The sequence below is a fragment of the Vigna angularis genome, chromosome 5 (assembly GCF_016808095.1).
Source record: "Vigna angularis cultivar LongXiaoDou No.4 chromosome 5, ASM1680809v1, whole genome shotgun sequence".
NCBI lineage: Eukaryota > Viridiplantae > Streptophyta > Magnoliopsida > Fabales > Fabaceae > Vigna > Vigna angularis.
In genome coordinates, this window is record NC_068974.1 from 16,575,542 (window position 1) to 16,598,628 (window position 23,087).

The following is a 23,087-nucleotide window of genomic DNA, read 5'->3' on the forward strand; positions in this document are numbered from 1 at the left end:
GACATCAGTACCGTTTACCTCTACCGCCTCTGAAACCAGCAATTCAACAGCCCCGTAGAGGACAAGGAGGATGAAGAGTGCTGTTTGTACGCGATGAAGGTGGTGGACAAAGACGCAGTGGCATTGAAGAAGAAGTCGCAGAGAGCAACTTTTCTCTTTTGCCTGGTGGAAATAGCTTAAAGTACCAAACTTTATGCGCCCTGAGGGGTGGACTGGTGAGAGAAATTTTGGGGTTTGCTTCAATTTCGCTTTGCAGTTGAAGATTCATGGTGGGTGCTTGGTGCTTCAGTTTTTTGAATCTTCTGTTCAAGCTCGGGTTTGTCTTGAATCCTCAAGAAGCACTAAACGTGGCACGGGAGGTGGCATGAAACGTGGATTTGCCGTTTGCCACGTTAAAGACAATTTAACGCCATCCAATTTTAGAGATTAATAGTAATAATTTCAAAACTATAAGGACTAAAAGCCATCAAAGTTTCAAGTAGGGACTAAATCCAAAATCGTGTGATACTTAAGAGACGAAAAACATATTTAACCCTTTTGAAAATCAATCTATTTCAAAATTACGTGCATATATTATCATCTACCTTATATTGTTATTTCCATGTATAAGCCCTGTTATTATGACATTCATACTTATAATTATATTGATTCAAAATAACTTTAGTACTTACTTTATAATAAATAAATAAATATATTATAGGAATCTATTTTAATATCTCTACTAAAAAATATATAATAATACTAAATAAATAACACTATATGTTAGTTGATATTTTGTTTTTTTAATTATTTTTATCACTTTTTGTCACCTTTACTATATACCATCTATTATTTATTGGTACTGTCTGAAAATAAAATAAAATAAATTTTTACTGATCGATTTATATTAAATTGGATAAAATAAATAAATTTTAAACTGATTAAATGGTATATCTAAATGTCACGTCCATTAAATTCACTGCTGAATCACCACTCTGCTTCCATTAACGCCCGGGACACGTGTTCAGTGCCATTAACGACACGCACGTACTCTTGCATGCGACGGCCAGATGTCATTTTTGGAACGTTCCAAAACGTTAATGGAAGACGGGTGGCAGCCAAAGAATGGACGCACGTCCTGCCTGAGAAGAGAAACTTAATTTCTGGAAAACTCTCCCCCTTTCTCTACACGATTCATCTTCTCCCCCAGGATTTCTGAATCTCAAATTCTCCACCTTCTCTCTAGAACTCTTCTCCTTCTCTCTTCCACAACTCACCATTCTCTGCTCCGTTCACGTTTCAGCACCGTGAGAACGATCCCTGCAACGTGAGCTTCATCTGGAACCGATCGGTTTTGGATTCTGAAACGGGTAAGTTTCAGACTCTTCATTATTCTTCCTTAGCTACATGCAAGCCTCGTTCTGAATTTGCATGCACTTTCCCTGAACCGATATTAGTTTTCTGTATTTTAGCTTAAGGAGTTTTTGGGGCTGAACGTTAAGTAGTAGAAGAGTGTACTGGAATCTAGTTTTCCTTCCGTAGAACGAACGCACAATCCGGGTAAGGGAAGCTTATTGTGATTTAATTTATACTGTGTGTTGTATGCATGTTTGATATGGATTGTATGCATGAGATGTATGCGGATGTATTAGTTATGAACGATCGCTGTTACAATGAATGAATATGGTATGCATTGGTTGATTCGTATGCTGATGGTTGCTTGGTGTGAATGATTGATGAGAATTTTATAAAGTATGTAATTCGATATTTTGATATGAGGTATAAAGTATGAATTGATGTATGATAATATGAATTCTGTAATGTATGAGATTTATGGCGGAGATAAATTATAAGATTTGAATCATATGAAAAATGAACATTCATTAGCGAAACGGTCATTGACCGTTCGGTATTCATAGTAAATTCATTGAGGTAGTCGAACCCTTTCATTTGGAAAGGATTTCCTTGTTAGGACGAACGCCCTCTTTTATTTAGCTTTACGTTTGAGCGTTCGGCCAAACGTGAACATCAGGAGTGTTTGTGAGAATTTGAAAAGCCTGAAAATATACCTTTGAACTCTTGATCAAATTATTAGAACATAAACTTTAAGTATCTCATCTTATATAAATCCAAATTTTCTATGATTTTGAATCAGTGGATAACCTCGACCTAAAAGCGTACGTTCTAAGTGGCGCTCGGTCTCAGACCGAACGCTCGTCCAAAAAGTGTAAATAATAAGTAGCGCTCGGTCTTACACCGAACGCTCGTTCTTTCCGTAATTCTCAAACGAGCAGTAATAGCGTCCGTCCTGAATTGAAATAGCGTCCGTCCTGAATTGAAATAGCGTCCGTCCTGAATTGAAATAGCGTCCGTCCTGAATTGAAATAGCGTCCGTCCTGATTTAAATAGCGTTCGTCCAATCGATCTATTGACGTTCGTCCTCTATTACAAAGAGGGCTGGACGTTCGTCTTTTTATGGAAGTGGAACTAAGAATGAAAGTGTGAATAAGAGGAAAGATTAAGATGTGCGAATGGTGTAAGAGAGGAAATTATGATTATTGAATTTGAACGAGTGTTCCAGGGAGGAACGACTCTTGGTTGGAAATTGAGATTGTAAAGTATGAATGTGGCAAGCTTAGCTGGCGGGTCATCCTGATATTCCGTGAGTGCTCGTTCTCAAGTAGAGAGGAGTATGTCATGTGTGGGAATGGCAGGAGGTCTTAGTCCATAACTGTAACTTGGACAGAACGGACTAACCTCAGGTGGCTGCTGGCGAGTATTCCAGCTATCCCACCTGGGTGCACGGACGTCGTAGCTACACAGAATTCATACAGTCCGGACAGTCGGTCTAGTATCAGGATTTTAATTGAGTTATGGATGAATTGAATGTATGTATTATGATTCACTTGATATATGTGATATGTATGAAATGTATGTTTTGGCTTGAATTAAATTCAATAAGCTTACCCTGTGTTATTTCCTTGTGTTGTCGTTCGTCCATGAACTTTCGTTTTGTCTATGCAATGATCATCCATGTGGATGTGAGCAGACGGAGAGGCGCTACTTGAAGAAACACTGGAAGAAGAAAATTTGGAGGACGCCAACCTCGTAGAGGTAGAAGTGAAGGCCGAACAGTGAGGGCGTTCGGTTTTTAGTTATAGTAGTTAGTATAGCGAGCGGCTGTGAGCGAGCGCTCTTTTTAATTGCGTAAATATTAGGACGTTCGGTAGTAGTTTTTGTAAACCGTTCGTCCTCTTTTATTTTGTGAACGCTCGTTGAATTATGTACATTAACGGCCGTTCGGCCACTTTCGTCTTTGTCGTTCCCTTTGCTTTAAAACTGTTTTGAATTATTAATATATGTGATTATTCTAAGTATATAGTTGATGACTGTATAATTTTGGGATGTTACACTAAACGATAAATAATTCACATAGATTGTTTTTCTATAAGTATAAACAAATCTTAACAAAATTTATCAAAAAAAATTCAATCAAAGATATTATAACAGAAAATCAATCGAAAACAAATATTTTTTGAATAAAAGATTGAATTTTTTAAGATTTAACTTTTGAATTTGTAACATCCCAATAAATAGTAATCACCATTAATTAGAACTAATCACATTTACAGAGTTAAACAGTGCAGTCTTAACTAAAATCAGCTATTAAAAGCCAAACGCTAAACGGATACCAGGTTCGGAATATATCTACAAAATACTAAGTTCTAAACGAACGGCTTTTCAAAACTAAATAACCGAACGTCCCAAAATACAATCCAGAAACACTAACAGCTACTACTGAACGAGCGCTCTAGGGCTCGGCTTTAACCTCTGCTTCAACAAGGTTGGCGTCTTCCAAATTTTCTTCTTCCAGCATATCTTCAAGTGGCGCCTCTCCAGCTGCTCACATCCACAACGGATGATCATTGCATTGACAAGACGGACGTACATAACCAGTAGACAACACAAGGAATTGCAAGGGTAAGCTTAGGTAATTTAATTCATACAGCTCACATATAATTTAACATAAGAAATTAACACACAAGACATACATCAATGAATCCGAATAGAATAAATTATCCAACTCTCATAAATGACGACCGTCCGGACTGTATGAATCCATGTAACCGCAAGCGTTCGTTCACCCGGGTGATGTAGTAACTGGAACCATCCATCAGCTGCCACCCGAGGTTAACCCTATCAGTCCAAAGTACTCAATAGGACTAGGGCCTCCTGCCATTCCCACGCATGACCTACTCCCCTCTACATGAGGACGAGCACTCACGGAATATCAGGATGAACAGCCATCAGCGATTTTACCATGGTCATACTATACAACTCTCATATTCAAATCATAGAGACGTTCCTCCTTGGAACGCTCGTTCAAATTCCACTTCCAATAATTTATTCAAAATAACGTTCTCACACATTTACCCTTTCTTTCATTCACATTTTCATTCTGTGTTCCATTCTCATAAATTAACGAACGTTCATCCTTTAATAAATAAGGACGAACGTATTTCAGTACACTGCATCCTCGTTTCTGAACAAAAGAAACGAACCATTATCCACTTACGGACGTTCGACACTTAAATAATTTGAATGGACTGATTTTAGATGATCTGAATAATACTTAGAAAAATTTGAGTACAAGGACTTTAGGTTGAATCAAAAGGATAAATACCTTACAAAATAACTTAGATAAATAACCAACGTATAATTAATTCAGAAGACAACACTGCCAGTCAATGACCGAACGTTAACTCACAATTTGGACGAACGCTATTTACGTTCGCTCAGAAATCAATGATAAGGACGAGCGTTCAGTTATAAAACCGAACACTGCTTAGGACGAACGCTAGGTAAATGACCGAGCACTAAATAGAACGAACACTCATTTAGAACGAACGTTCGGTATTAGACCGAACGCTAACTAGGACGAACGCTCAATCTAAGACCGAGAGCTCATTTGGACGAACGCTCAGTATAAGACTAAGCGCTACCTATGACGAACGCTGGAATATAAAACCGAGCGTTACTAAATATACTTCAATTTATTTCAATCGTTGGACACGCTAGGCTGAGCCAAACGCTCAAACCTAACCCTTCATTCAAAGGACGCTCGCTCTTCATCAGGATCCTTTCCGAATGAAAGAATTCTTATTCTAAGTCATTTTCAAGGGAAACCGAACGGTATAAGACCGTTCGATGACGAGCGTACATTATCAAGCAGAGAATATGATATTTTCCAGATTTTTCATTTTACAATAACTTTACAGCTTTCATACGATTCATAACTTATAATTTCTCTCCACCATAAATCTCATACATTACAAAATTCATATTATCATCCCAAACCATACAGAAACTTAATCATATTCCAAATCATACGTTTCATTCTCAGCATACAGTTCAAACAATATTCATCATATACATCCAGTGCAACCATGCTCGTTCATGTATACTTAAACATCAAATATTTCATGCATTTCAGACATCCAGTACACTTCATTGCTTTCATACACATCAAACAAGTATTAAATTAAATTACTAAAGCTTCCCTTACCTGGTCTAGCAGTGAACTTCCAAATGCAAGGGTTTCGCTCGTTCTCTCACAGCTTTCTACCCAAAGAATCACTCCACAACTTTCACTTAATCTAACACACCAAAAATCATAAACAGTTCAGACCTATAACCCACGCATGCAACCAGAATTTTGGTTCGCATGAACTAAATGGACGAATGAGCAGAGACGAGAACTTACCAGTTCAGATCTCCGTTCTGTTCGGTTCAGAACGATGCTCACGGTGCAGGGAATGCTTCCACGGTATCTGAAACGGGATCGGAGGAGATGATGGTAAGTTATCTTAGAGAGAAGATGAAGGAGTTTTAGAGAGAAGTTGGAGAAAAGAAGAGCAAGGGTTTCGTGAGGAAGAAGGTGAATGCAAAATTGATGGAAAGTGTTTTTCAGAGAAATCATTTCTCTCCCACGTCAAACGGCCATGCATTCACGTACTGCCACCTGGTTTCCACTACAGCTTTTAGAAGCTTCTGACGTGACAGATGGCGTCAGCGCATGCAGAGGGTGATTTCCCTTCCCACACAGGACGAACGTCCGTTCTCATCATGCCACTTGTCTTCCACTACCGTTATTAGAACGTTCCAGCCGTGACACTTGGCAAACGCATGCAGAGTGGGTGAGAGAGGGTTTTGACGTGTCAAGGTGCTTTTAATGGTGATCAGAGTGTGGGATTTAGTGTGTTAAATATTTAGGGTTTCACAGAATTGATATAAAAGATAAAATAATTAAATATCTATAATATTTTAAAGATAAAAATTTTCATTATATATATTTTGAACATTTTATTTTTTATTAAAGTCGAATCATTGAGAAGAAGTGGAAGACAGTAATAGCTATCAATGAAAATAAGAAGCCATCAAAAGGTGAGCAATTTAGGATTCAAAATAGTGAAGAAACGTAGAAGCAATATTAAAAGGATTCGTAGACGATGCTTTATTATTTATTCTGAAGATTACGATTCTCGACGAATCTCCAATGAAGGAGAAAAGGAAGATTCCTATGACAGTTGCAATAATATCAATGAGTCTCATGATTTCACTGAGAGTCTTTCAGATTTTGTTATTTCGGGAGACATTGCAGACAACATTCAAAACCTAGATTCATGTCGTTTAGCCAACGAATTATTTTCAGAATATTTTGACGAAGGAACAACCTCTTCACAAACCTTTGATCATAGCAGAAACATTGAGTTGCATGATTCATGTCAAAGTATAATTGAATTAGTCATTCCAGGAAATATTCCACCTATTAAGTCGCTAATGATAGAAAATGCTGTCCCACTTCCACTCAGGAATCTCCAGTGGCTGCAGTAACCCGCCTGGTCTTTGGTGTTCGGCCTTTGCACGCTGACAAGTTAAACAAGACGCTACAAAACGAGCGACATCACTTTTCATTCCAGGCCACCAGAACGAACTCCGAAGATCTTGGTACATCTTAGTCATACCAGGATGAATGCTAAGACGACTATGATGTGCTTCCTCCAATATGATTCGCTTCAGCTCGCCATCATTAGGAACGCACGTCCTACCCAAGTAACGCAACATACCGTCCGTTCCCGCATTGAACTGCTTAGCTTGATCCGTACCAAGCGCGTTTAAAATCTTCACCAGCTCATCATCCTCACGTTGCTTCATCCAGATTCGGTCGAACACATCACTTGTGATTCTAAAGGTGCAGCATTTAATACTGTTCGGCTCCAACTCAAACTGCAACCTTAGATCTCTAAAGCTTTCCACCAGATTGAGTTCTTTCACCATCATAGTTGAAACATGAACCGACTTCCTGCTTAGCGCGTCCGCAACTACGTTAGCCTTTCCCGGATGGTAAAGTAACTCAAATTCATAATCTTTCAAAAATTCTAGCCACCTCCTTTGCCTCATATTCAGCTCCTTTTGATCAAAGAGATACTTAAGACTCTTGTGATCACTAAAGACTTGAAACGTTGCTCCATACAGATGATGCCTCCAAATTTTTAGTGCAAACACGACTGCTGCCAATTCTAAGTCGTGGGTGGGGTAATTCTTCTCATGGATCTTCAACTGCCTAGAAGCGTAAGCCACCACCTTCCTCTCCTGCATCAATACGCAGCCCAAACCTTGATACGACGCATCACAATACACTTCAAAAGGTTTGGCCGTGTCTGGAATGACCAACACTGGGGCGCTCGTTAGTTTCTTCTTCAATTCCTGGAAGCTCTCCTCACAACGATCGGTCCATGCGAACGGCTGGTCTTTCCTGGTGAGATACGTCAGAGGGGCTACTATCTTAGAGAATCCCTCAATGAACCGCCTATAGTAGCCCGCAAGCCCCACGAAGCTCCTAACCTCTGCGACCGAACGTGGGCTTTCCCAATCCAGCACTGCTTTCACCTTGGCTGGATCCACCGAAATGCCACCAGCAGAAACAACGTGCCCCAAAAATTGGATTTCCTTCATCCAGAATTCACACTTCGAACGCTTGGCATACAATTCTTTTTCCCTCAACACGCTTAAGACGATCCTCAAGTGGTCTCCATGTTCGTCAAAGCTCTTGGAGTAAATGAGGATGTCGTCAATGAATACCATAACAAACTTATCCAGGTACGGTCTAAAAATTTTGTTCATGTAATCCATGAAGATTGCAGGTGCGTTCGTCACTCCAAAGGGCATCACCACGTATTCATAATGACCATAACGAGACCGAAATGTAGTCTTATGAATATCTCCCTCCTTCACTCTAATTTGATGATAGCCCGAACGTAGATCAATCTTTGAAAACACGCACGCACCTTGCAACTGATCTAGTAGGTCGTCAATCCTTGGCAGTGGATACTTGTTCTTGATGGTCAGCTTATTAAGTTGTCTATAATCAATGCAAAGCCGAGAGCTACCATCCTTCTTCTTGACCAACAACATAGGCGCTCCCCATGGAGAAACGCTCGGCCTGATGAACTTCTTATCCATCAATTCTTCAATCTGCATTTTTAGCTCGGCCAACTCGGCTGGTGCCATCCTATAAGGTTGAACCGAGATGGGCGCAGCAGTTGTCACCAGGTCGATCGTGAATTCGACCTCACGAACGGGAGGTAGACCAGGGACTTCATCCGGAAAGACGTCCGGAAAGTCATCCACTACCGTTCGTCCTCCACTGCTCTCATCATTGGACGAACGCTCCACTTCGTTGTCTTCATACGTCATGATCAGAAAACAGCTCGCTCCTTCCATGATGTCCTCCTTCAACTGACCGCGATCAACAGATAACTCCTCCTCTTCTTCACCTGGGAAGACTAACTCCTTCTTCCCACAATCAATGAGAATCCGATTGGTAGCTGATGAACAAATTTGTAAGCACCAAAATATGATGTCACAAACTTGTTTCACAATCGGCAAGTATGACCGAATCGTTCAAGTAATAAACTTGGTAAGACCAAGTATCGTTCTTCCCAAAGGACTCACGGCCTAGTTTAGTTGTGTGGTTTGTTGATTAGCTAAGACTTACAAACGAAATAATTGGATTATATTATGCAAGACGAAAACTAAACATGTATGCATGAATTGATCAATGGCAAAGACAAAAGATAAGCACTTTCAATGGATTATATGAATGAATATGTTGTTGGGGGTCAATTTCATCTCATCCACTCTCATACATTTTAGGAATTCAACATTCAAATCATCATTGTTAATGCCACTCTCTAAAGTACCATTCTAGATGGCTTCTCCCTAATCAAATAGTTCATACAATTCCTAGCATTCCTAATGATTAGTTCATGAGTGCAGGAGCTTAACGACAACCAATATAATATTGTCAGTATAATATTGGGAGAAATTCCCCGGATCTAGACTTCCCCGTACGTGTCCGTATCGACAAAACCAATAATCATGCAATAGAATGAGTTAAACAATGCACGCATTGAGCAAAGAGGAAAAACCCTAACTAATGATGAAAGAAAGCATAAGTCTTAGATTAAGATGCAAGCATAAATTCCATATATGAGAGCTTCAAGAGATTACATTGATTCCCCAACAAACATACAAGGTTTAGTTCACCATATTCATGGTGAACCTAGATGAACAATAATGAAAGAATGAAAGAATAAACCCTAAAAAGGTGAAGAGGGAGCCTGAGCATCCAAGATCCTCCTTCAAAGGGGTGGAAGAGAGAGTGTTTGCTTCGTTTCTGCCAAAGATGTCTAACCCTAGGACGTGCAAGCCCTTATATACTAATCTAGAGTTACAAAAGATTACAAAAGCCCAAGCCCAAAAAGTGCCGCTCAGCGGTATTTACCGCTCAGCGGTGGTTGCGCGTCTTCTTTCTTCCCCTCAGCGGCCATTTTGCCCCTCAGCGGTTCCAACGTGACTCCTTGAGTGCCGCTCAGCGGTAAATTACCGCTGAGCGGTGCCTTCGTCTTCTCTTTTTGCACTCTTTCTTGTCTTTTCTAATGTCACTTCTCTCCTTCTTCACTCTTTTCACTAAATTCACCTTAAAACCTGCACAAAACACTCAAATCAAGCATAAACCTGTCCAGCTCTCTTATTTATGAAAATATAGATAAACTGCATGATTTCAAGCTAGTTTCTAAGTCTAAAGGTTGCTTTTAGTATCAATTTTAAGCATGAAAATAACAGTTTTTCAACTGTTATCACAACCCCAAACTTAGAACTTTGCTTGTCCTCAAGCAAACAAAATGTAACTCCATTTCCAACCAATTCATATGATGATTCACTCATTCAAAATCCTTTTCTCAAGATAAGTAACAGCTTCACTCAAACTTATGACCAAGATTCAATCAAGATGTGCACATGCTTTAGTGTTCACAAAGTCATTTAAATTCCAACAAATGCTATTTTTCATGAATGATCAATCAATTAAGCATGGATGTTCATGTGCTTATGGAATATTTCCTCACTAGGTAAAGTGTTTCACTCAACACACAAGTGTATAAGAGGTACAGTGTTTCGCTCATTACTCCACTATCACAATGTCACATGAATTAACTTTGCCTTTCATTTTACCACAATCAAAACAATCACAAGCATGCATCATCAAAAGGACTTTTCACTGGCTTATAATGTGGCTGGGCTAACAAGAAAATTGATTTTTCTGGATCGCAAAATCCTTGAGTTAAGAGAATCATAACACACAATCATCTTATTCATTCCCAACTTGCCTTTTACAATTGCAATTGCATTGAGCTTTACTTCTTTTTCTTTTCTTTTCTTTTTCTTTGCATATTCTTACTTTTTAGCTCTTAGCTCAATGCTTTTTATGTTTTCCCAACAACCCCAAACTTGAACATTTAATAATACCACACAAGATCTTCTACTTAACTCAAGGTAAAGATTTTCAATCAAAGGTTTCAAGTGTATGTTCAAGGCTAAGGGTTCAAAGGATAGAACACAAAGTGTTCTCTTTTAGTGGGCTAATTTTAAGTATTTGGCCAATAAAACGGGTTTCAACAACACGGCCTTGATCATATGATGCAAAACAAGCAATTGATTCAATCATAGAAAACCTGGGCAAAATCATTCATGCTTTCAAAGTAATAGCATTCAAAAATAACAACTCTGGAGCTCAAAACCTCACATATAAGCTCATTCACATTTGACATACACATCCTGCTTAATTTCACAATCACAATCATGATATCCTGCATTTGTTCACAAAGCTTGTGAATCACCTGTATAAGCATTTAATGTGCACATCATCTAAACATCAATCAATCAATAAGCATCATCAAGCAGTACTTATCACACAATCACAGTTAATAACAAACCATCATAACAAACCAGGTGTTCAATAGAGTACATCAAACCCTAATCTAAAAACAAAAACAAATGAGTTCAGAAAACTTAAACCACAAAAGCATAATCATTTGATAGCATTCATCAGTAAATGCTATCTCAGCTCCTCATCAGTCTGAGCTGTCCTCTGTATCTTCCTCTTCTTGGATCTTCTAGTCTTGATTCTTTTTGCCCGATGAGGAGGCCATCCCTGCATCAAACATAATGCACAAAACCAAAAGATACATTGTTAAGCATTAGTAAACCACAATGAAGAAATCAGCCCCTTCAATGATGCTCTCTCCCAACCCCAAACTTAGATGGAAAACTAGTGAGCAAGTGAGTGGAAGAGATTTTTTTCTTAAGAGGTAAGAGTGAAAAGATGTGGAAAACCTAGGAGAAGATGTGTGGAAGTGTTTGTGCAGAGAGAAGCCAGAAAATAAACCCTAAAACGCAGCTTGGGGTATAACAATACCCTAATGGGCTCGGGTCCCGCTAAGGGGAACTTAAGCCCATCTGCGATAGTACCGCTCAGCGGTAATTGCCGCTCAGCGGCACTTTCGTGAAGTGCTCCCCTCCTTCTTTTCTTGACCTACGTGCCTTCCCTACATGTCCCTCATAGGTTCCCTGCAATTCAATGTTAAAAATGCTTATGCAAATCCTAACTAAAAATAAACAAGCAAAAACAATCAATCAACTGGGTTGCCTCCCAGGTAGCGCTTGTTTAACGTCACGAGCCTGACCCATTCACCAACACCCATCAGTAGGTGTTTCAAACTTACCAGCACCCATCAATAGGTGCAAAATTTCTTACCAACACCCATCAGTAGGTGTTACAACATTGTATCCTTCAGTAGATACTTAACCACCTAGCATCCTTCAGTAGATGCTATCTCCAACAAAATAATTACAAAATAAAGTCCACAACTTAAAAATTACAAAACCAAAATAAAATCAAAAGTCTGTCAATCACTGGGTTGCCTCCCAGCAAGCGCTCTTTTAACGTCACTAGCTTGACCCAAGCTCAAGTTCCTTCTTCTTTTTCTTCTTTCTACTGAACTTCTTCAGAAATTTGATCAAACCAGGAACCTGTTGCAGTGTCTCAATCATAGGAACTTTAATCTCCAATTTCTTGAAGATTTCCATAAAGCACTTGAACTTCTTTTCCTTCCTATGATTCTTCTTTAGATGAGGATGTGATTTTTCATATGATTTCTTCTTCTTTCCTCTCATCTTCTTTTTCTTCCTTTTTCTCTCCCTCAATTTTCTCTTTTTCTTTTCTTTTAATTTTTTCTTCCCTTTTCTTTTTCTTTTCAACTTCTTTATTTTCACACAAATCTTCTTTCTCTCTTCTCTCTCAACCACTTCTTTTTCTTTTTCTTCATCTTTATCTTTCTCACTCAACTCTTCTTTCTCTTTTCTCTCTATCTTTTCCGCATCTCCCTCTATTCTTTTCTCATCAAGAATCTTGTCACTTTCAGTGACATTGGTTTGCCCTTCCTCCTTAAGGTTAACTTCAGTATTAACCTCATCATCCAATCTCTGACTAATGTAACGAAAGTGCATCTCCATCCTTTTACATGATTCTTCAATGCTTTTCTGAGTAGAGTCGGAACTTTTCAAAAATCGTTGCAGGGTGTCCTCCAAACTTTCTGATAGAGAGGGTTTTTGCTGCCATTGTTGTTGTGGTTGGTTCTCAAATTGTCCGGCAGCTTGCCAAAATTGGCTTTGATCCATGCTTGAGTGAGGTTCCCACCATTGGTTGAGATTACTTTGGTAGAATTGAGTGCCCATATAGTTAAATTCTTGACCAAATTGCATTCTGCAGACATTAGGCACAAAACTCTAGGAAATATTTGTTAGCACAAAAAGATAGAAGAAGATATATATTCAGAAGATAAAAAGATTTAGAAGATAGAATCAAATAAAACCTAATCTAAAAAAAAAAAATCTAACCTAATCTAAAAGATAAAATAAAATAAAATCGAACCTAATAAAATAAAATCTAATCTAACCTAATCAAATAAAATAAAATAAGATCTAACCTAATCTAAAAGATAAAATAAAATAAAATAAAATCTAACCTAATCAAATAAAATAAAAACAGAAAAAAATAAAAACAGAAATTCAAAAAGTCAAAGATAATCAATAATCACACAAATTAACCAGTTAAACCACGAATCCCCGGCAGCGGCGCCAAAAACTTGATGGACAAATTTGTAAGCACCAAAATATGATGTCACAAACTTGTTTCACAATCGGCAAGTATGACCGAATCGTTCAAGTAATAAACTTGGTAAGACCAAGTATCGTTCTTCCCAAAGGACTCACGGCCTAGTTTAGTTGTGTGGTTTGTTGATTAGCTAAGACTTACAAACGAAATAATTGGATTATATTATGCAAGACGAAAACTAAACATGTATGCATGAATTGATCAATGGCAAAGACAAAAGATAAGCACTTTCAATGGATTATATGAATGAATATGTTGTTGGGGGTCAATTTCATCTCATCCACTCTCATACATTTTAGGAATTCAACATTCAAATCATCATTGTTAATGCCACTCTCTAAAGTACCATTCTAGATGGCTTCTCCCTAATCAAATAGTTCATACAATTCCTAGCATTCCTAATGATTAGTTCATGAGTGCAGGAGCTTAACGACAACCAATATAATATTGTCAGTATAATATTGGGAGAAATTCCCCGGATCTAGACTTCCCCGTACGTGTCCGTATCGACAAAACCAATAATCATGCAATAGAATGAGTTAAACAATGCACGCATTGAGCAAAGAGGAAAAACCCTAACTAATGATGAAAGAAAGCATAAGTCTTAGATTAAGATGCAAGCATAAATTCCATATATGAGAGCTTCAAGAGATTACATTGATTCCCCAACAAACATACAAGGTTTAGTTCACCATATTCATGGTGAACCTAGATGAACAATAATGAAAGAATGAAAGAATAAACCCTAAAAAGGTGAAGAGGGAGCCTGAGCATCCAAGATCCTCCTTCAAAGGGGTGGAAGAGATAGTGTTTGCTTCGTTTCTGCCAAAGATGTCTAACCCTAGGACGTGCAAGCCCTTATATACTAATCTAGAGTTACAAAAGATTACAAAAGCCCAAGCCCAAAAAGTGCCGCTCAGCGGTATTTACCGCTCAGCGGTGGTTGCGCGTCTTCTTTCTTCCCCTCAGCGGCCATTTTGCCCCTCAGCGGTTCCAACGTGACTCCTTGAGTGCCGCTCAGCGGTAAATTACCGCTGAGCGGTGCCTTCGTCTTCTCTTTTTGCACTCTTTCTTGTCTTTTCTAATGTCACTTCTCTCATTCTTCACTCTTTTCACTAAATTCACCTTAAAACCTGCACAAAACACTCAAATCAAGCATAAACCTGTCCAGCTCTCTTATTTATGAAAATATAGATAAACTGCATGATTTCAAGCTAGTTTCTAAGTCTAAAGGTTGCTTTTAGTATCAATTTTAAGCATGAAAATAACAGTTTTTCAACTGTTATCAGTAGCCAACCAATCCATCCCCAAAATTACTTCTAAGTCTTGAAGGGGTAAACAAATGAGGTTAACCTTAAATCTACGCCCCTCAACTTCTATCGGACATCTTACACAAACTGTAGACGTCTTGATCCCACCAGCCGCTGGGGTTGACACCACCAAGTCGAACTGTAATTCACTCTCCACTAACCCCCAGTTTCTCAACGCACTCCTTCGAGATGAAGGAATGAGTTGCCCCCGAATCATACAGCACACCGCAAGGCTTTCCATACAATAAGCAAGTGCTGGTGATGAGTGTACCTGAACGAGCAGCTTCAGCACCCGTGATTGCATACACTCTTCCTGTTGCTTGCGCACGTCCACCTCTCCCTTGTTGAGTTCTTCCAGCGTTCGGCGGCCTCATTGCCGCACGTCCTCCCATATTGCACTCGTTCTCCAAGTGCCCATTTTGCCTGCAACGAGTACAATATTTTCCTCCTGATAATTGTGGACAAGCCCACCGATAGTGCGGTCCTCCACACTGATAACAAGTTAAGCTCCTTGGCTGTCCAGATTGGCCGACAGTGACCAAGGCTTGTGATCCGCTAGGAGATTGAGTCGGACGAACGTACGGGGACCTTCTCACGTTCGTTGCACCTCTGGATAAGACCGGCCCCCTACTCACTTGCTGTTTCTTCTGTTGCTCGGCCTCAGCAACGTTCTTCTCCAGTACCTTTGCTCTCTCAACCATGGCTGGGAAGGATCTAATACACAAACTTGATATTAATACCTTCAAGTCACTTCTCAACCCGTTTTCAAACTTCCTGCATTGCCATTCTCCACTCGTAGCCATGGTATTAAAACGGACCAGGTGCTTGAATTTGTTGGTGTACTCCGAGACGGACATACCACCTTGTACCAACTGAAGGAACTCCACCTCCTTAGCAAACCGCACACTGTCCGGGAAATACTCTTCATAAAACTTAGCCCTGAAAACCTCCCAGGAAATTGGACTTTGAGCTTCGGTCAACAATATCTTCATACTTGACCACCAATGGCTAGCTTCTCCCGTTAACAAATACTCTGTGAATGCCAAACGGTTGTCATCTGGACATCTTTTGGCATCATAAATCCTTTCCATGTCTCTTAGCCATTGATCCGCTTCGTCCGGAAGGACCTTCCCATTAAACTTGGCCGGACGATGTTGGAGAAAACTCTCTAAACTCCACTCAGCAGTAGGTGGAGCAGCGTTAGAAGAGGACGCTCCAGCCGCGCCCCTGGTTGCAGCTAATATCTCCATTAACTGCCGCTGCGTCGCCTCAGAGTTGGATCGAGAAGCTTGCAGACTTTGCATAGCTGCCTGATTTTGCTGCATCAGGGTAGCATTCTGTTCCATAAGGGTGGTATTCTGCTGCTGAAGTCTGTCGATCACCGTCTCCAACAACCGAGCGATGTTGGACATATCCGGTTCGTTGGGTTGAGGTGGCGGAGGAAGTCTAGGTGCCATGTATTCTCTGGACACAGAGAAAACGAACGTTAGTAATGTTCAAAGAGTTGAGAAATAACTCATTCAAACACATATTAGGCACACAGCAAAGCATAGTGTACTCATAACCTACACGTCCTTAAAAGAACAAAACTGCTCTGATACCACTAATGTAACATCCCAATAAATAGTAATCACCATTAATTAGAACTAATCACATTTACAGAGTTAAACAGTGCAGTCTTAACTAAAATCAGCTATTAAAAGCCGAACGCTAAACGGATACCAGGTTCGGAATATATCTACAAAATACTAAGTTCTGAACGAACGGCTTTTCAAAACTAAATAACCGAACGTCCTAAAATACAATCCAGAAACACTAACAGCTACTACTGAACGAGCGCTCTAGGGCTCGGCTTTAACCTCTGCTTCAACAAGGTTGGCGTCTTCCAAATTTTCTTCTTCCAGCATATCTTCAAGTGGCGCCTCTCCATCTGCTCACATCCACAACGGATGATCATTGCATTGACAAGACGGACGTACATAACCAGTAGACAACACAAGGAATTGCAAGGGTAAGCTTAGGTAATTTAATTCATACAGCTCACATACAATTTAACATAAGAAATTAACACACAAGACATACATCAATGAATCCGAATAGAATAAATTATCCAACTCTCATAAATGACGACCGTCCGGACTGTATGAATCCATGTAACCGCAGGCGTTCGTTCACCCGGGTGATGTAGTAACTGGAACCATCCATCAGCTGCCACCCGAGGTTAACCCTATCAGTCCAAAGTACTCAATAGGACTAGGGCCTCCTGCCATTCCCACGCATGACCTACTCCCCTCTACATGAGGACGAGCACTCACGGAATATCAGGATGAACAGCCATCAGCGATTTTACCATGGTCATACTATACAACTCTCATATTCAAATCATAGAGACGTTCCTCCTTGGAACGCTCGTTCAAATTCCACTTCCAATAATTTATTCAAAATAACGTTCTCACACATTTACCCTTTCTTTCATTCACATTTTCATTCTGTGTTCCATTCTCATAAATTAACGAACGTTCATCCTTTAATAAATAAGGACGAACGTATTTCAGTACACTGCATCCTCGTTTCTGAACAAAAGAAACGAACCATTATCCACTTACGGACGTTCGACACTTAAATAATTTGAATGGACTGATTTTAGATGATCTGAATAATACTTAGAAAAATTTGAGTACAAGGACTTTAGGTTGAATCAAAAGGATAAATACCTTACAAAATAACTTAGATAAATAACCAACGTATAATTAATTCAGAAGACAACACTGCCAGTCAATGACCGAACGTTAACTCACAATTTGGACGAACGCTATTTACGTTCGCTCAGAAATCAATGATAAGGACGAGCGTTCAGTTATAAAACCGAACACTGCTTAGGACGAACGCTAGGTAAATGACCGAGCACTAAATAGAACGAACACTCATTTAGAACGAACGTTCGGTATTAGACCGAACGCTAACTAGGACGAACGCTCAATCTAAGACCGAGAGCTCATTTGGACGAACGCTCAGTATAAGACTAAGCGCTACCTATGACGAACGCTGGAATATAAAACCGAGCGTTACTAAATATACTTCAATTTATTTCAATCGTTGGACACGCTAGGCTGAGCCAAACGCTCAAACCTAACCCTTCATTCAAAGGACGCTCGCTCTTCATCAGGATCCTTTCCGAATGAAAGAATTCTTATTCTAAGTCATTTTCAAGGGAAACCGAACGGTATAAGACCGTTCGATGACGAGCGTACATTATCAAGCAGAGAATATGATATTTTCCAGATTTTTCATTTTACAATAACTTTACAGCTTTCATACGATTCATAACTTATAATTTCTCTCCACCATAAATCTCATACATTACAAAATTCATATTATCATCCCAAACCATACAGAAACTTAATCATATTCCAAATCATACGTTTCATTCTCAGCATACAGTTCAAACAATATTCATCATATACATCCAGTGCAACCATGCTCGTTCATGTATACTTAAACATCAAATATTTCATGCATTTCAGACATCCAGTACACTTCATTGCTTTCATACACATCAAACAAGTATTAAATTAAATTACTAAAGCTTCCCTTACCTGGTCTAGCAGTGAACTTCCAAATGCAAGGGTTTCGCTCGTTCTCTCACAGCTTTCTACCCAAAGAATCACTCCACAACTTTCACTTAATCTAACACACCAAAAATCATAAACAGTTCAGACCTATAACCCACGCATGCAACCAGAATTTTGGTTCGCATGAACTAAATGGACGAATGAGCAGAGACGAGAACTTACCAGTTCAGATCTCCGTTCTGTTCGGTTCAGAACGATGCTCACGGTGCAGGGAATGCTTCCACGGTATCTGAAACGGGATCGGAGGAGATGATGGTAAGTTATCTTAGAGAGAAGATGAAGGAGTTTTAGAGAGAAGTTGGAGAAAAGAAGAGCAAGGGTTTCGTGAGGAAGAAGGTGAATGCAAAATTGATGGAAAGTGTTTTTCAGAGAAATCATTTCTCTCCCACGTCAAACGGCCATGCATTCACGTACTGCCACCTGGTTTCCACTACAGCTTTTAGAAGCTTCTGACGTGACAGATGGCGTCAGCGCATGCAGAGGGTGATTTCCCTTCCCACACAGGACGAACGTCCGTTCTCATCATGCCACTTGTCTTCCACTACCGTTATTAGAACGTTCCAGCCGTGACACTTGGCAAACGCATGCAGAGTGGGTGAGAGAGGGTTTTGACGTGTCAAGGTGCTTTTAATGGTGATCAGAGTGTGGGATTTAGTGTGTTAAATATTTAGGGTTTCACAGAATTGATATAAAAGATAAAATAATTAAATATCTATAATATTTTAAAGATAAAAATTTTCATTATATATATTTTGAACATTTTATTTTTTATTAAAGTCGAATCATTGAGAAGAAGTGGAAGACAGTAATAGCTATCAATGAAAATAAGAAGCCATCAAAAGGTGAGCAATTTAGGATTCAAAATAGTGAAGAAACGTAGAAGCAATATTAAAAGGATTCGTAGACGATGCTTTATTATTTATTCTGAAGATTACGATTCTCGACGAATCTCCAATGAAGGAGAAAAGGAAGATTCCTATGACAGTTGCAATAATATCAATGAGTCTCATGATTTCACTGAGAGTCTTTCAGATTTTGTTATTCCGGGAGACATTGCAGACAACATTCAAAACCTAGATTCATGTCGTTTAGCCAACGAATTATTTTCAGAATATTTTGACGAAGGAACAACCTCTTCACAAACCTTTGATCATAGCAGAAACATTGAGTTGCATGATTCATGTCAAAGTATAATTGAATTAGTCATTCCAGGAAATATTCCACCTATTAAGTCGCTAATGATAGAAAATATTTATTCATTGGCAGATTTTTGTATGGATGTATAAAAATTATTCTTCTTGATACGAATATACATAAAGTATTTTATTTCGTAACAAACATCAAATTTAAATTTTGTAGAATTTTTTTACATTGATCAAAAGATAATTTTATATCAATTTTTAATCGATATAGTAAAAGATGTATAAAAGTATCAATTTTTTATATATTTTTAGAATTGATATAAAAATTCTCTTTTTATAAAGTTTTAAAACTGATAAAAAAACATTTTTTTATATCGATTATAAAATAAGTATAAAAAATTCGTTTAAAAGAAATAAATTTATATGATTTAAATTTTTTATACCAGTTTACTAACCGATATTAAAAGTATTACATTCATATTAGTAAAATTTTAATGATTTTATCAAATAATTTATAATAATTTAAAATATCTTTTTATTAACCATTGATCCCAAATTTTGGTTAATTATTTTGTTCAAAGTTAATCTCACTAAGTTTTCATAATATTTGAAATAAAATTAGGTTAGTTTAACTTTTCTCCATCCTGGTATATTTCAACTTGTTTATATTAAGTATAAATGTTTAATTATTCAAATAATCTTTATTTATGTTAGATTTTCTTAAATAGATCTCTTTCTTTATTTTTGTCTAAATTTAGTAGTTAAAGGTAAAAAGTCAATACAATTGGATCTCTACTGTTGAATTGGGATAACGGGTTAAATTTAAGTTGATGTGTCGTTGTGACATGGTTTCATTAAATTACTTGGCAAATTAAAGGGCATGATACGTGGATATTCATATATTAGACATTTTTAAATTTGTTTAAAATTGAAATTGGGTATATTTGTCACGAAATTAGGGTTTTACCACTCAAAATTGTTAATTGATTCAGTGAGAGGGATCGAAATTAGGATTGGGAGAGGGACCAAAATTGGAGAGTGATTGAGCGAGGTTCTTCCTCTTCTTATTCTACCATGTTTTCGTGAAATTAAGGTTCTATCATAAACTTCGTTGGTGTTGATCTTTGTTTTTTTTTCAACGCTCTGGTCTAAGTTATTGAAGTATGTCAATGGGTCCTTCATGTTCGTCTTCTACATGCATTGGGTGCCAAAATCCAAATTGTAGGTTATCGTGGTGATGAAGGATGAAGGAGTTTCACTGTATCACCGATTTGCCATTGTGGAGAAAAGTCAGTGCTGAGAAGTGTGAAAACAAACATCTCATTTTGAGAGAGCTCCTCTATCACCTTTCTTTGCTCATCAGCCAACTTGAGGTCTAATTGACCATCTATTTAGAAATCGGTGCCAAATATACCCTCCCACAAGGTCCTCAACGAACCATCTTCCTATCAACTACGTTTATGGGAAGAAGATTTCTCCCCCTCATGAGAAGATCTTTTCTTCCCCTTATCTATTGTCTGTCAAGGAGGGATGATTAAAATGGGTTTTGGTTGAGGGGCCATAGTAGCCCAAGCGGTAGTGGGGCATTGTTGTTGTCTTTCGAAAGGACGTTCAGAAGTAAGAGTGCAAGGGGCTTGACGAGAAGCTTGCCCAACCTCCTCCATGATATGGGCTACCATCCAAGTGTGGCAGTGTTGCTCTAGGACGACTAGTGGGGCGTTGTTGTTGTCTTTCGAAAGGACGTTCAAAAGTGAGAGTGCAAGGGGCTTAACAAGAAGCTTGCCCAACCTCCTCCATGATATGGGCTACCATCCAAGAGTGGCAGTGTTGCTCTAGGACGATTGTTGGTTCCTTCACCAGCCCCACCGCCACGCTAGGCAAAAATCTTCTTTAATAGGCCCTTGTTTAGATTACGAGAGTCATCAATTCTGAAAGAAAACAAAAAATTTAGCAAGTTATGAAGGATTGACCAACAAACTCAAATAAATGAAACAACTCACCAAACACCTCATTACAAAGGTCATCAAAGTTAATGGTATTGACTAGAGTCTAGTAGGGGAGACAACGGGGTAGTTTTTCCATCAACCCCACGGCTTCCACTTCAACCAGTGTCATTTCCGCTTTAGCCCACGAAGTAAGTTTCCCAGAATTCTCGGTCTAGTATAACAGGAACTTTAGTCGACCGACCTCATAAAAATCCTTGAACCAGATGACGTCTTTTATTCCAACCTTAAAATACTTATTGTTGAATGCTTTGAAGGAGGCGACGTAAAAAGTAAACAATTATTTCCTCTTCTCGGATATAAGAGACACCTACCCCCTCTTAGCGATGGAGCGTGTGGGGAAAATGCAGGAAAATAGCGAGGGTGGGAATGATACCAATCGTCATGCACAACACAACAAACGCTTGCATAAACCAACAACTACGTTCGATTGAAGCTGAATGGGTGCCACATTGAGCTCGTGGAGTACGCCTATTTGAAAATTGTCGAAGGGAAGACAAACGAAAAACTCTTTGAACATGTAATTATACATGTAAAAGAAGTCCTTAGGGCTACCTTCCTTCTTGTAAAATACCTGCTTGTTCCCCTTGCAGGCTTTTAGGTTAAAGCTTTCCCCGCCCTTGAAGGACCTAACGAAGCGACACTCACTAGTGCAAAACTCACTTTAGACGTCCGTTATTTTGGGCTTTTTACATCCGACCCGTATCGGATGTCTATATGGGTGACGTTGATGGGGCGTACGACCTGTTTAGTCGGACGTCTATATAGACGTCCGGCCCTGCACAGGTCGGACGTCTATATAGACCTCTGACCCTACATAGGTCGGACGTCTAAGACCCTGGAATGAGTTTGGCCTTTGTAATTCATTGGACGTCTCTGTATACACTGACAGACGTCTATAGACGTCCGATGTGGCATTAACAGACGTCTAGTGGGTATTTTTTTTAATTTATTGATTTTTGCAATAAAACCACACCTGAAAAGCAGAAAATTGTCCAAGAACATTATAATATTATATATCAACCCATTTGAAGTTAACAAAGTACTAAAAAATAATCCAAAACCTAAACTATCAAAAGTTAAAGTTGAACTAAATCTAAATATGTTGAACAACAATAATAAATCTTCCTATCTAAGTCCATCTTTGCAGAAGATAAGCTGTCCACTTCTGTCTTATCTTCTTAATTGCGTCCTCTAGTATAGTAGATATACTCTTGAAGCGCTGCAAAATGAAGAAAGATGCATTATGTACCTATCTTACAACAAAGTTAAGTTGTTAGAAACTAAGAATCTAAATAAGTTAAGCATCATTACCTCATTCCAGTCATCTGTAATGACAGCTCGAATGATGAGCATCAGCTGCCAATGAGACCTATCATGATTCATAAATAATTAGTAAACTAATTAAGAAAACTTTAATGAAATTTTACATCAAGCAACCCATA